This window comes from Glycine max, chromosome 10 (assembly GCF_000004515.6).
Source record: "Glycine max cultivar Williams 82 chromosome 10, Glycine_max_v4.0, whole genome shotgun sequence".
Lineage (NCBI taxonomy): Eukaryota > Viridiplantae > Streptophyta > Magnoliopsida > Fabales > Fabaceae > Glycine > Glycine max.
The window spans coordinates 15,949,788-15,966,065 of record NC_038246.2 but is presented as its reverse complement, the minus strand read 5'-3'; positions in this window follow the sequence as shown (position 1 = coordinate 15,966,065).

The window sequence follows — 16,278 nt, the reverse complement described above, 5'->3', positions numbered from 1 at the left end:
TTCGTTCTTATGTTGGTGACCGCTTCGACTCGTTAGATTCACGCTTTGCCGGTATGGACATTCGCCTTACACAGCTTGAAGAGGATGTCGGATACATTCGTCAGAGTTTCGATCTTCCACCACCACCTCCGTCTTCTTAGATTTTAGTTTCTGATTATATGTCTTTTATAAGCCGTGTATTTTGGCTTTTAGTTTCTTAGAATTTACATTATTATGCTAAGTACTTTGCTTATTTATCTTGTGGTTTTTAAATTTCAGTCTTGGATGTTTTGTGGTTGTTGACATTTTAGTTATTTGGATTCTGGTTTGATTATTTCTTGTTTGTGAGTTTGGCTTATTGTTTTATACTCTGATATTTATATCTTTCTACTCCATTGTTATATCTGTGTTGATTTCCGAGTTCTTTGGCTTTTTGATGTTGCCAAAGGGGGAGAAAAGGTTGTAGAAAAGCTTAGAAAAGCTTAACAAACTTAGAAATCAAGTGATCATGAATTCCGAAATATAGGGGGAGTAAACGCACATTTTATCTATATACAATTGTTTGTTGCTTGCTTGAATCTTGATTTCAGGTATTGTATTGTCATCATCAAAAAGGGGGAGATTGTAGATGCAATTGCTTTGATGTTTTGATGATGATCATGATGATGTGTTGCAATTGATGCAAATGGGCTTTTCAAGATTAAATTCAAGACAATACTTCAAGATTACAAGTCACAACATCAAGATGATCACTAGAATATTAGGAAGGGAATTCCTAATTGAATTAGCAAAGGTTTGGCCAAGTGATTTAAATTAAAAAGTGTTTTCAAAGGTTTTACTCTCTGGTAATCGATTACCAGAGGATGTAATCGATTACCAGTGGCCAAATACGTTTTATAACAGCTACTAAAATTTGAATTCGAAATTTTAGACTGTGTAATCGATTACACAATTTTGGTAATCGATTACCAGCAGTTAGTAAACGTTTTAATTCAAATTTTAAAAGCTGTAATCGATTACACAATTACTGTAATCGATTACCAGACAGGATTTTCAGAAAAATAATTTCAAGAGTCACAACTTTTCAAAGGCTTTATTCATGACCACCAATGGTCTATATATATGTGACTTAAACACGAAATTGCTCAGAGATTTTCAGAACAACAAGTGTTTTCCTCTCAAAGAGAAAATTCATTTTATCCTCTTAAGAATTCCTTGGCCAATTCAATTGCAATTCATTAAGGAATTATTTGAGTGCTCAATCTGTAAAATCCATCTCTTTCTAGAGAGATTTGTTCTTCTTCTACTTCTCATTCTCTAAGGGATTAAGAGACTGTGAGTCTCTTGTTGTAAAGGAATTCTAAACACAAAGGAAGGATTGTCCTTGTGTGTTTAGAACTTGTAAAAGGAATTTACAAGATAGTGGAACTCTCAAGCGGGTTGCTTGGGGACTGGACGTAGGCACAAGGGTGTGGCCGAACCAGTATAAAATTGAGTTTGCATTCTCTCTTCCCTTAATCTCCTTTATTTGTTATTGCTTTATATTCATATTCAAATTGTTTTATTTGAATTAATATTTAAGAAGATTGTCATTAAGGAAATTCATAACTTGAATAAAAAGTGAAATAGATTTTTAATTGGGGAAGTAGTTTGGAATATCTTAATTCAACCCCCCCTTCTTAAGATATTTGAGGCCACTTGTCTAACACGTTGGAGTCCGACTTCAGCATTCAACACCAACACCAACACTGCACTTTCAGCATTTTAGGAATAGGAACAGGAACCCCCATAGTCCATAGTTTCTCAGTCAAGTAATTCCTTCCCTGTAATTTCTTGAAATGAGCTTTGCTAAGTTAAACCCTATATGGCTATTTTTCACCACCCCCATACTCCATAGTTAACCCCCATGCTTCAAACTACCTTACTTTAGTTAGGGTTTGTGGCAAGTAAACCTCAAACGGCTGTAACTTTTGATAGAAATGTCCGTTTGAGGCCCATAGTATGTCAAAACGCTTAAATTGAATGAGGAATCCCCTGGAAAAATAAAGGACAATGAAAGAAATGAAGTTTTAACCTACCATCCTTTCCAACAAACCAATCATTCCCGTAAAGGATTTTCTCTTTCGAAATCAAAATGATTAATAAAAAATTGAGAGAACCCAGAGATAGTAATGTCCACTCAACAAGAAGCTCAAGCTGAAGTGAGACAACCCATCTAGACATAATCCAAAGAAAGTAACGTCCACTTAAAAAGAAGCTTAAGTTGAAGTGAGAGAATCCATTGGATGCATTATGAGAAGGAATCATCCAAAAAATCAGATCATAGGTGATCCAGTAGATCATGTTCAAACAAGATCGTCACTAAGAGCACAAGGACACACTGCATTGATCTCTAAAATGGAACAAAAACACATCGATGAGGCCATGCAAGATGACAACTGGGTGAAAGTGATGTAAAAAGAGCTTGACCAGTTTCAAAGGAATGATGTTTGGAAGCTATTCAAACTACCAAAAGGAAAGAAAGCAGTTGGAGCAAAATGGGTCTTTCGCAACAAACTAGACAAAGATGATAAGGTTGTGAGAAACAAGACAAGGTTAGTTGCTAAAGGTTACTCACAATAGGAAGGTATAGACCATAAAGAAACCCTTACACCCATTGCACATTTAGAAGCAATAGACATCTTACTTTAATTTGCTTCTTATAGCAATATGAAGTTGTGTCAAATGGATTTAAAAAACACATTTCTAAATGGCTTAATCAAAGAGGAATTTTATGTTGAACTACCTCCTAGATTTGAAAGTGAAACCTTTCCTCAACATGCTTTTAAACTCAAAAAAGCCCTACATGGACTTAAACAAGCTTCTAGAACTGGGTATGAAAAACTAAGTTCATTTCTCTTGAAAATGGCTTTAAATGAGGAAAGGTTGACCCAACTCTCTTTTGTAAAAACTATGATTCTCAGTTTTTTTTAGTATAAGTGAATGTGGGTGATATCATTTTCGGTGCAACTAATTAAATGCTTTGTGAAGATTTTTCCAAGTTAATGTAGATTGAGTTCAAAATGAGCATGATGAGAGAGCTGAAATTCTTCCTTGGATTGCAAATAAAGAAAACACCCCAAGGAATTTACATTCATCACACCCAGTATGTGAAACAATTGTTAAAGAAATTCAACATAAGTGATGCAAACAAGATGAAAACTCCTATGCATCCCACTACATATCTTGGACTGGACGAGGAATCAACAAAGGTGGACAGGACTCAATACAGAGCAATGATTGGTTCACTACTCTATCTCACTGCGTTTAGGCCTTATATTATGTTCAATCTTTGCCTATGTGCAAGATTTGAAAAAGAAACAAGGGAACTCATAACCTTGGTCTTATGTTCAAAAGAAAAGAAAGTTTCAGACTCACAAGCTATTGCGATGCGGACTATGCTAAGGATAAAGTTGAAAGAAAAAGCACAAGTGAAAGCTGCCACTTTATAGGTGGCAACTTAGTAATTAACTTGTGTTGCAATCCTCCCTAGGAATGGACCAGTCACTAGAGCCCTGAGAAGGAGGTTCCAAGAGGATTAGGCTAGAGCTGCTGAAGAAGGCCTTAGGGTTCTCATGAACATCAAGGTAGATTTTCGAACCCATGAGCCAAGGTTGGGTCCAATTATCTTTGTACATATTAGATTAGGATGTCATTATATTTGGTCCTTGTATTTAGGGCTCTATAATGTAGGTAGGGTACCCTAGAAATATAGGATTTTTCAGCCCTTGTATTTTAGGGCACCTAGACTAGTTTTTGTATTAGGGGTAGTTTTGTAATTTCACATGTACTAAGTGAATATTTGATTGTCTGTTGGGAAATAAATTTAATTGAATTGTTAGAAGCTCAATCCAATTAAATTTTAGAGGGGGAGCTGAGCATTTGCTTACTACACCCCATTGCCGCATCATATAGTCACACTTTGGGCATGTCCTTCATGCTTTACATGCCTCATGACACCTAAGCACACTTAGTAGAGAATCTTGGAATTGATCTTGGATTAGTGGGCTGAACCATAACTGAAATTCACTAATCATAATTAGTGAAATTTTGGCTCCACAAATTCAATTTCAAATTCAAGTGAAATTTGAATTGAAATTCAAATTTCCCTCCAATTTTGTGTGACACTTAGGCTATAAATAGAGGTCATGTGTGTGCATTTTTTCAACTTTGATCATTTGAGAATTAAACTTAAAAGTTTAGACTTCTTTAGAGGCACTAAATTTCGTGCTCTTCTCTTCCTCTCCCTTCATTCATCTTCTTCTACCTTCAAGCTCTTATCCATGGCTTCCTATGGTGGTGAGCTTCTTCTAGACTCATCTTCTACTTGAAGTGGCATCTCCATTCATCTTTATCCTTCTCCATTCCGCTGCAATCAGACCTCAAGAAGAAAAGGAATCCATTGATGAAGATGATCCAAGGCCTACAAGCTCCACATGGAGCTACATCATGTGGTATCAAGAGCATCTTCATCTAGGTGATGTTCTTTTGCTTCCTCTATCTTTTTGTTCGGTGAATTGTCTTTAATTCTTTGTTCTTCATCTTATTCTCCATGTATATCCTCCATTGTCTTGTGGTTTGGTTCTGTTTAGAGTAGATTCAAAAAAAATAAACCGATTAAATCTTAGATCTACACTTGTTCTTGCATTTCTATGGTTCAAATTTTGTAGATCTACTCTTGAATCATGTTTTTGTGTTGATTTTAGGTTCTATCATTTTTCATTCATAATATTCTTGTGCTGAACCTTAGATCTAAATTTTCTTCCAAAATATTGATTAGAAAAAAAAAACACAAAAATCTAATAAGTGTAAATCACTTAATCCATGTTGTCTTAGAGTCATGTTTAGTCATAGTAATTGTCACATTATGTTCTAAGTTTGTGTTGAATTTTTATTTTGTTGATTGAATTCTAGATACATTTGTTCATGTATTCTTGTCATTCTTAGCCTATCTTTTGAATTTTGAGTCTGATTCATGCATGTTATTTAGTTCATAGCATGTTCTAAATCAATTCCTAGAAGTAGTCTTGTTGTTGAACTCTTTTTTTTTTGTTTTCTAAGTTTCCTACATGATGCCTATGATGAAGTTGAGTTGTGGTGTTGAGTTGTGGCTGGATTTGTGAATCAAAATAAGTCTTAAGCTCTCTTGAATTTTTTTATTCAAGATAATTGAGCATAAGCAAACACAAATTGTAACTAACCAAGCCTTAAGCAACATAAACACTACTCTTGATTTCTAGGTTGAAATCGCCAGTGCTGGCAGCTTGAACATACGAAATTGTATAAATTACTGTGAATTGTCACTATGTGTTTTGAGCTGAAATTTTTACTGAATTTTCTAGACATCTGGACCAAAATTATGAAAAAAGAACCAAGCGATTTAGATTAAAGGAAAAAATAAGAAAAATAACACAAGTTGGCAGAAAAATCAGTGTCCAGGAAAAAAAAGTGAAAGGGAAGTGTGCTTGTTGTTTTGGCTCAAAATTTGTCCTATAATTGGTGCCTATTTTATACCAATCTTAGTTTTGAAATTTCAATTGAAAATTATTGTGAAAACAAGTGCCAAAACTACAGGTTTTTCTTGAGTCTTTTTTTTTTATAGTTTTTCTACTCTACTCTAGAGCCATTCTAGGTTTCTCTTTGAGTCCTAGCTTGCTTTTGTGTACTTTTCATTGCTTTAATTGTTGAATAATCCTTGAAAATTTCTCTTGTTAAAAATCTATTGGTTTAGCTTTCATTTCATTTTTTTGGTCTTTCGTTATTGCTAGTCTCTTTGTTTGCTTGTTTGTAAGTTGCCATATAGGGAATTGGAAAGGAGGATTGGTGCCATCCCTTGAAGAATTTGAGTCAAGAAGCAACGGGCCAACCACCTTAAGAGCTATTGGACTAAGAAGCACTCCAAATTGAGTGAATCACCAAAGAGAGAACAACCACCAAAATTGAGGACCTTGTTGTAATTTTGTAATTGACCATTTACTTACTTTCATTGCTTTCAAATTTTGTAATAAAAAGGCCTTTCATTGGAAGTAATTTGGGAACCTCCAATAGGTCACCCTACTTTCATTTGTGTGTAATAATTTTAGGCAATTTTCCCTTAGGATTGTGAGTGTTTTGTTGGGAACCTTAAATGTGGTCATCCAAACACTCTTAGGATTGCCTAGTTTACATTTCTTGCTTACTTTTATAGCTTATTTCCTTTACCTTCCATTGTCAAACCACCTAGATAGCTTGCCTTTTACCAATTAGTTTTTACCTTATCTTTCACACCTCTTTTAGTGTTTATTTTGGCTAGTTTCAACCATAGTTTCTTTTACCTTTTGTTTTCAAACCCCCAACAAGAAAGAACCATAACTTAGGAACCAACATGAGTCTTCATTCTTCATCTAGTGTTAATGGTGAGGGTTCTACTCCTAAGGACCACTTGTATAAGATATTAGATGAGTTGAGATCCCTTAAGTTGTGGAAAGAAAAACAAGAGAGAAAAGAAAAAGGTAAAAAAAGAGTGGAAGAAATAAGTCAAGATGAAAGAGAGAAAATAAGAGAGGAAGAAAGAAGAAAAATAATGAAAGAAATGAAAAGATAAAAACATGCCTCATATAGTAATTATTACTCTTGCAAGAGTTTAAGTGATGAACTTAGCGACTATTATAGAGGGCGCCATAGTTCACATACTAAACACCACTCCCAAAGAAGAGAAAAGGATAGAAGGCCTCAAGAGGTTAACATTAGCCTCCCATATTTCCATGGAAAAGATAATGTTGAGGCCTACTTAGATTGGGAAATGAAGGTTCAACAACTCTTTGCTTGCAATCATATTAGCGAAGAGAGAAAAGTTCCATTGGCTACCCTTATCTTTCAAGGGTATGCCCTCTATTGGTGGACTTCCCTTGTTAGGGAACAAAGGATTCATGGGGATCCTCCCGTAGAGTATTGGAATGATCTTAAGAGTGCCCTTAGGAAGAGGCACACTCCCTCCTACTATGAAAGAAAACTTATGGACAAGCGCCAAAGGCTTAGACAAGGGAGTATGAGTGTTGAAGAATATAGACAACAAATGGAACTACTCCTTTTAAGAGCTGGACTTAGGGAGGAGGAAAGAACAAGCATAGCTAGGTTCCTTAGTGGGCTTAATATGGAAGTGAGGGACAAGGTTGAACTCCTTCCATATAGGGACCTAGATGAGCTAGTCCAACTTTGTATAAGAGTGGAACAACAACTTAAAAGAAAGCCTTCTTCAAAATCTTATGGCTCTCACACTTGTCCAAGGAAGGACCAAGCCCATGGAATTTTGAGGGCTGCACCTTCATACCCCAAGGAAGATAAGGGTAAGACCATAGAGAAATACACCCCTAAGACTAGTTCCCAAGAAAGGACTAGCAACATTAAATGCTTCAAATGTCTTGGGAGAGGTCACATTGCCTCTCAACGCCCCACAAAGAAAACCATGATCATGAGAGGTCAAGACATTTATAGTAGTCAAGAGGAGACTACTTCTTGCCCTTCCTCTAGTGGAAGTGAAGATGAAGTAAGGGGTGAAGAGTCTAGTGAGGAAGTCTACCCCCATAAAGGTGACCTCTTAATGGTTAGAAGACTCCTTGGAGGTCAATCTTGTGATCTATCTCAATCCAAAAGAGAGAACATCTTTCATACAAGATGCAAAATTTTAGATAAAACTTGTTCTCTCATTGTGGATAGTGGATCTTGTTGCAATTGTTGTAGCACAAGATTAGTTTCCAAGTTGAACCTCACTATCATTCCCCACCCAAAACCTTATAAACTTTAATGGCTCAATGAGCAAGGGGAAATGATAGTTAACCAACAAGTGAAGGTACCTTTCTCCATTAGGACATATAAGGATGAAGTTAATTGGGATATAGTTCCCATGGAGACGGGACATATTCTTTTAGGAAGGTCGTGGCAATTTGATAGGAAGATCATTTACAATGGCCTAACTAATGAGATTACCCTTACCCATCTGGGTACTAAATTTGTGTTGCATCCTAAAACACCTTCACAGGTGGCCAAAGATCAACTAACTATGAAAGATAAGAGGGATGAGGAAGAAAAACTAGAAAAACAAAAGAAAAAGAAGGATAGTAAGGCCTTGTCTCCAAAGGCCAAGGGGAAGGAAAAAGAGGAAAAGGATTCCTCCAAGAAGATTGTTAAGAAGGAAAATCATTTTGCAACAAAAGGTGATATTAAAAGAGCACTCCTTCTTAAACAATATTTCTACCTTCTCCTATCAAGGGAAACATCCCTTAGCACTACCACAATTCCTACATTTGAGAACTTACCCCCAAAGGTTCAAGAACTCTTACATGAATTTGGTGATATATTTCCCAAAGAGATACCCCCTGGGCTACATCCTTTAAGGGGAATAAAACACCAAATAGATTAAGTCCCAGGAGCAAGCCTTCCTAATAGGCCAGCCTATAGGACTAACCCTCATGAGACTAAGGAGATAGAGTCTTAGGTTAAAGAATTGTTGGAGAAGGGCTGGGTCCAAGAAAGCCTAAGCTCGTATGATGTGCCAGTGTTGTTGGTGGTACGTTAAGAATGTGTGCAAATTGTAGGGCCATCAACAACATCACTGTAATGTATAGGCACCCCATTCCTAGACTTGATGATTTGCTTGATGAGTTGCATGGTACCCATATCTTTTCAAAAATTGATCTTAAAAGTGGTTATCACCAAATCAGGATGAAAAAGGGTGATGAGTGGAAAACCGCTTTCAAGACCAAGTTTGGTTTGTATGAATGGCTAGTGATGCCTTTTGGGCTCACTAAAGCACCAAGCACCTTTATGAGGCTTATGCATCATGTCTTAAGGGATTTCATAGGTAGCTTTGTAGTTGTTTATTTTGATGATATTTTAGTGTACAGTAGGAGCCTAGATGATCACGTAGGACATCTCAGGCAAGTTCTTTCAGTCCTTAGGAAAAATACCCTCTACGCAAATATAGAGAAGTGTGCCTTTTGTGTTAGTAATATAGTTTTCTTAGGGTTTGTAGTTGGTAGAAATGGGGTCCATGTGGACCCTGAAAAAATCAAGGCCATCCAAGAATAGCCCACCCCAAAAAGTGTGGGAGATATTAGGAGCTTCCATGGGTTAGCAAGCTTCTATAGAAGGTTTGTTCCTAATTTCTCTACAATTGCATCACCTCTCAATGAGCTGGTGAAGAAGAATGTGGCATTTACCTGGGGTGAAAAACAAGAGCAAGCCTTTGCTTTTCTCAAAGAAAAGCTTACTAAGGCACCTATTCTAGCTCTTCCTGACTTTTCCAAAACTTTTGAGCTAGAATGTGATGCCTCTGGAGTGGGAGTTGGAGCTGTATTGTTACAAGGTGGGCACCCTATTGCTTATTTTAGTGAAAAACTTCATAGTGCCACCCTCAACTATCCCACCTATGATAAAGAGCTTTATGCCTTAATAAGAGCCCTCTAAACTTGGGAACATTACCTTGTTTCCAAGGAATTTGTCATTCATAGTGATCATCAATCACTTAAGTACATTAGAGGGCAAAGAAAGTTAAACAAAAGGCATGCAAAATGGGTAGAGTACCTAGAGCAATTTCCATATGTTATTAAATACAAAAAGGGAAAAACAAATGTGGTAGTTGATGCCCTCTCTAGGAGACACACATTGTTTTGCTCCATAGGAGCTCAAATGTTAGGATTTGATAATATTAGGGTCTTGTATGCTTTAGATGAACATTTTTCTCCCATTTACGAGAGTTGTGGGAAAAAGGCCTAAGATGGATTCTATTTGGCTGAGGGGTATTTGTTGAAAGTGGGAAAGCTTTGCATACCCCAAGGATCCATTAGGAAATTACTTGTGAAAGAGAGCCATGAGGGTGGGCTCATGGGCCACTTTGGGATAGACAAGTCCCTTGTCTTACTCAAAAAAAATTTTTATTGGCCCCATATGAAGAAAGATGTCCATAAGCATTGCACTAGGTGTGTGGCTTGTTTACAAGCCAAGTCTAGGGTGATGCCTTATGGGCTATACATACCCTTACCCATCCCCTCTGCACCTTGGGTAGACATTAGTATGGACTTTGTCGTTGGGCTTCCTAGAACCCAAATAGGTGTAGACTTTATCTTGGTGGTGGTGGATATGTTTAGCAAGATGGCACGCTTTATACCATGCCACAAGGTGGATGATGCTTCCCACATCTCAAAACTCTTTTTCAGGGAAGTTGTGAGACTCCATGGTTTGCCTAGGACCATTGTGTCAGATAGAGATGCTAAGTTCCTTAGCCACTTTTGGAAAACCTTATGGGCTAAGCTAGGAACTAAACTTCTTTTCTCTACCACTTGTCATCCACAAAATGATGAGCAAACAGAGGTAGTCAATAGGTCTTTATCCACCTTTTTAAGGGCTCTTCTAAAAGGCAACCATAAGTCTTGGGATGAGTATCTTCCTCATGTAGAATTTGTCTACAATAGGGGGGGTTCATAGAACCACCAAGCAGTCCCCTTTTGTGGTTGTCTATGGGTTGAATCCCCTAACATCGTTAGACCTCATTCCCCTCCCACTGGACACTTCTTTTATACATAAAGAAGGGAATCTGGGTCAGAGTTTGTAAAGAAGTTGCATGAGAGGGTTAAGAACCAAATAGAGAACCAAACAAAGGTGTATTCAACTAAAGGCAATAGAGGATGAAAAAAGCTAGTTCTTAATGAGGGTGACTGGGTTTGGCTCCATCTTAGGAAGGATAGATTCCATACTAAAAGGAAATCCAAGCTTAGCCCTAGAGGGGATGGACCTTTTCAGGTTTTGGAGATGTCGCAACCTACCCTTCTGCGGGAGGGCGACGCGTGACTCGCGGGATGCGTGTTCCACGAAAGGAATACGCGCGGAGTCGCCACCAACGTTTATTTGAGGAAAACGTCGGAAAAACCGGAAAAGACGTGATCTACGAATTTTTTAAGTGAAAGGTTCGGGAGTTGTATTTACGCACGGGGAAGGTATTAGCACCCCACACGTCCGTCCCAAGGGACGACAGCCTTTAATCGAATGTGCAAACGTGACTTTGATTTTTACGTTCCCTTTTATGTCCTTATATCCTTTTTATATTTTTCCTTTTTTGTGGTCGACAAGGGTGTTTCCCTTTGCTCCTACGTATTCCTCAATTTGAGATGAGAAAATCAGACCTACGTAGTTCTTTCTTATCAAATGATTCTTTTTTACTTAAGTGGTGATCATTTTAAGGCGTTGGACCTTAAAAATGATCCATTTTACTTAGTGAGAAATTGAAATGACAAACTTCAAAAACCTATTTTTTATGGACGAGCTTGACTAGGCGAGTTGATTTTAGCCTTAGTTTCACTTTAGTTATTAATCAATTCGATTAAGAATGAGAAATCCCAAAGAGAAAATGTCCGATTGATTTTCCGCTTTATTTTACTAAAAGATGTTTTTTTTTATTATTATATTATTTTTTACCTCTTTTTGATTTCCAACGTGGTTACGGCACGACCGAACGGTCGGAATTTATTTTAACCGAAGTTAACGGATAATACAATTCAAACATTCGGTGGAAATTTATTTTATTTTTAAGTTAAGCGAGAAATGACTTAAGTAAAATGGCTTAAGCACGTCAACAGGGGGTATAAAAAGTAAACAAAACGAGAATAAAAATGCACGAAACACAATGTGGACCACTACGGGTACATAGAATGAATCGAAAAGCTTGGTTCGAGGTACTTACCCGTTGAAGATCGAAGAACGAATGAAGAACGTCGAAGAACGGTTGAAATCTTTGCGAAATTCTTCACGAAAAACGTTACGGAAATGTTTCGGAAGCGCCTCGGCTTAGATTTTCTTCACGGAAACAATTTTTCCAAGCAAATTCGAAAGAGAGAAAAGTGCCTAAGGGGCTGAACCCCTTTCTTCTTCACTTCCTCCCCTATATATAGCAAAATAGGGGAGGTGGTTGCCGCCCAGCTCGCCCAGGCGAGCCAGGTTGCTTCCTCCAGAAGCAACAGCCTTCTGGAGGAATATTCTGGAGGGCCCAAGTGGGCCTGGGTGCTATTTGCACCCCCATTTTTACTAAGTACACCCCCCTCTGCTGTTTTTTGGTGATTCTTTTTTCGTAAAGTTACGGAAACTTACGAATTTCGTAACGATACTTGTTTTCTTTCCACAATGTTACGGAACCTTGCGGATTACATAATCATCCCCCTTTTGACTTACGGAATGTTACGGAACCTCACTTAATTATGCAATGATGCTTCCATTTGATTTCCGGTGTGTCACGGAAACTTACGGATTGTACATCAATATTTTTTTGGTTTTCCGGCATGTCCTGGAATTTCACAAATTGCCTAATGATGGATGCCAAGCACCTCACAAGGACCAAAGAAAGGTCGCATGTCATCAAGCAAAGGTCCCCGGACGAAATTAGGGTATGACAGTTGCCCCTCTTTACTTGTCTTTTATTGGAGATAAAAGGAAAGTAAAGATAAGACACTAATTTCGTTCCTCTCGATTTGACGAGAGTCGCGGGTGACCATAAAATCTCCACATGCAAATGACTTGTTGTTCCCAGAATTTCACAAATTGCCTAATGATGGGTGCCAAGCACCTCACAAGGACCAAAGAAAGGTCGCATGTCATCAAGCAAAGGTCCCCGGACGAAAATTAGGGTATGACACTAATTTCGCTCCTCTCGGTTGACGAGAGTCGCGGGTGACCATGACTTGTCGTTCCTAGAATTTCACAAATTGCCTAATGATGGGTGCCAAGCACCTCACAAGGACCAAAGAAAGGTCGCATGTCATCAAGCAAAGGTCCCCGGACGAAAATTAGGGTATGACACTAATTTCGCTCCTCTCGATTGACGAGAGTCGCGGGTGACCATGAAATTTCCGCATGTAAATGACTTGTTATTCCCGGAGGAACAAAAGGTGCAGAAGACTATGTCAGCCTCTGCATGCTATTAAGCGTTCTGTCTTACAGATAGCAAAAGAATATTTATACGGATAACCACTCGGGTATTTCCGCGTATCATCGGGCCCGCCGCCTCTGGATGACACAAGGGTGCGGATAACCGTAAGGTATTTCCGCGTATCATCGGGCCCGCCGCCTCTGGATGATACAAGGGTGCAGAATGACCAAATTTGGTCTCTGCTTGTCATCGGGCCCGCCGCCTCTGGATGACAAAAGGGTGCGGATAACCGTAAGGTATCTCCGCGTATCATCGGGCCCGCCGCCTCTGGATGATACAAGGGTGCAGAATGACCAAACTTGGTCTCTGCTTGTCATCGGGCCCGCCGCCTCTGGATGACAAAAGGGTGCGGATAACCGTAAGGTATCTCCGCGTATCATCGGGCCCGCCGCCTCTGGATGATACAAGGGTGCAGAATGACCAAACTTGGTCTCTGCTTGTCATCGGGCCCGCCGCCTCTGGATGACAAAAGGGTGCGGATAACTGTAAGGTATCTCCGCGTATCATCGGGCCCGCCGCCTCTGGATGATACAAGGGTGCAGAATGACCAAATTTGGTCTCTGCTTGTCATCGGGCCCGCCGCATCTGGATGACAAAAGGGTGCGGATAACCGTAAGGTATCTCCGCGTATCATCGGGCCCGCCGCCTCTGGATGATACAAGGGTGCACGTCACATGACCTCAGGGTCAGTATGACAAAGATTATGGGGCAGCCGACAAAAGCAAGGCTCTTGCTCCTACGTATCCTCCAATGAGGAACTCAGACCTACGTAGTTCTGGATAACTTGTGAGACTTGAAAAAGTCTCGGTGTTTTCTCCACTAAAATGCAAACATGCTTTAGCAAAGAGACAAATATTCCAACTGATTTAGAGCAGCATATGCTTTTTTGAGTGAAAAACAATGCGTCTACCGGGGAAGGAGAGTCTGCTGATGAAATTCCCCATAACCATAAATGAGATTTTGGATGTTAGCATTTCGTTTCTAAATGACCATTTAGAGGAAACACTGGGTTCGACAAAAATAGAAGAAATCCACTCAAAGTGTATCAATCTCGCACAGGTAAGTGTTTCATCCTAATTCTGAACCATAGATATGTCATGACTTGACTTTGCAAATTATTTCCTATCAAATCAAAAATTACACGCGTGATCATGGATCAATAGGGCTTCCCTTGGGAATGGGTTCTTTTGGTGGTTTCTTCTTTCGGCTTTTGTGTGTTTTTGGCTTTTGATTTTTCTGGCTTTTTCCTTTCCTGTTCTGGTTTAGTGCGGGGCGAAAAAGGTTGCTAGCGCACAAGATTTTGCCTGGCAACTAAAGGGGGAAGACCATTTTAGGTCATGGCTCCCTTTCCTTCTTTTTATTCATTTGGTGACAATTCTGTATTGTTCAGATATTGTCCGGTCCAAAGACCTTTCTGCATATTATTTTTTTTGATCGGGAACTTTCTTCCCTTTCTTCTTCTCTTTTTTCTTTCTCCCATTCTTTGATTGGGAATTTTCTTTCTTTTCTTTTTGCTTTCTCCCACTCTTTGATTGGGAATTCCCTTTCCTCTCTTTTTTTCCTTTGATTGGAAATTTTCCTTCTCTCCTTTTTTGCTTCCTCTTTGATTGGAAATTTTCCCTCTCCCCCCTTTTTTTTTGCTTCCGAGGGTAAGAATTGACATTCTCACCCTGGGTCAAGGTTTATGGTGAGTCAGGATTTTGGCTCAAAGCTTGTAGAATGGCTAGACATGATACATGTCAGGGTTTGGTTTGGTTCAAGGATAAAAGGGATGCCCCACATTATTTCCATGACACAAATGCAAAAATGATGATTTGGAAATTTTATGCAAAACTGGTCATGCATGCACCTATGCGGACACTCAAGTGTCAAATTTTTATGGTCATGTGATGCTAGGGTTCAGGATTCATTTCCTCTATTTTAGTCAACCCAATGTTTCCAAAATATGTTCTTTTATCAATTTGTGCATTCCTCCGAGTCCATTTCGGGCGTCCGGGGAAATTTCACAGCATTCACCCTTCAGGTGTAGACACGTTTTTTTCTTCAAAAATCGGTTATGATCAATGAATGAATTTTTTTTCAAAGAAAAGTTGGAAATCGTCTCTTTTCAAAAGCATGTCGGTTTTTAGCTAGAAAACTTATTTTCTCTTTTTCCACCTTTTTCCTTACTTGCTTTCTTCTTTTCCTTTTTGTTCTCTTTCCCATTTCATTCATTTCATTTTTTTCTTTTCTATTTCTATTTTTATCATGATTTTTTTTGTTTATTTTACATATATATTTTTTTGGACGATGTTCCTAAACGAAGAACTCTACACGGTTCCAGAATTTCAAACATCATCAATAGTAATGATATATAAACACTAACGCAACAATCTAAACAAAAATGTATGCGCTGTACAAATGACAATCGAAACAACAAAAACAAACATTAGTCTCTCAAGTCAAAACAATAACATAGAATAAAAATGACAAAAGAAATATGAAAGAAAACATGAATCTGGGGATCTCCCAGTCACGTATCTCCACTCCCTCCCAAGAAGTCAAGCAAATCGGCCATCTCCTCATCCTCGTGGGCCTCTTCTCCATCGCCGGGAGCTTCTGGGGGTGCCTCTCCTGCTTGGGCCTCGGGCCAATCTTCGGGCCATGCAACCTCTGCCCTGAACTGGTCTGGAGTAGGGCATGAAAAAGAAGCGAAGCCCTGGCTCTGCATGCTGAGGCTCATCTTGTACAGACAATCATGGGTCTGTACATGTGCTCGGTGGTTGGCCGCCTGCTGGCGAACCAAATGCCGTAAATACTGCTCCATGTCAAATGCCCCAGCCTGGTCAGCCTGATGAGGTGGTGGTGGCGCGCCTGCGGCCTGTGGAGCATCACCCTGAGCCTGTCTCTGGGTACAGTACTTCTCAATAAAAGCCCGGGTGATGGGCGGCCGAATTACCTTGGTAGGTGCAACGGGGACTCCGAATGACTGGCAGAGTCCTGTGATCAGCGAGGGAAATCCCAGGGCCCTGTTGGACTTATCTGGGTCCAAAGGATGCCTAGTAGGCGCCATACCTGCAAAAATATAGATGGCATCAGCGATCAACTGAGCCACATGGATGCTCATCCGTGTCAGGATGGCGTACACCAGCTGACACTTCGGCATGGGAAGGTCGGAATTATGATCGGTGGGCAGGACGTTGCTGAGGAGCAACGTCATCCATATCTGGGTCAGGGTGGTCATGTTGGTGCGCATGATTCGCACTCGCCTCCCTGCAGCAGTCCGGGCAAAATCCTGCCCCGGTATACATAGCAGCTGGGCGATGGCC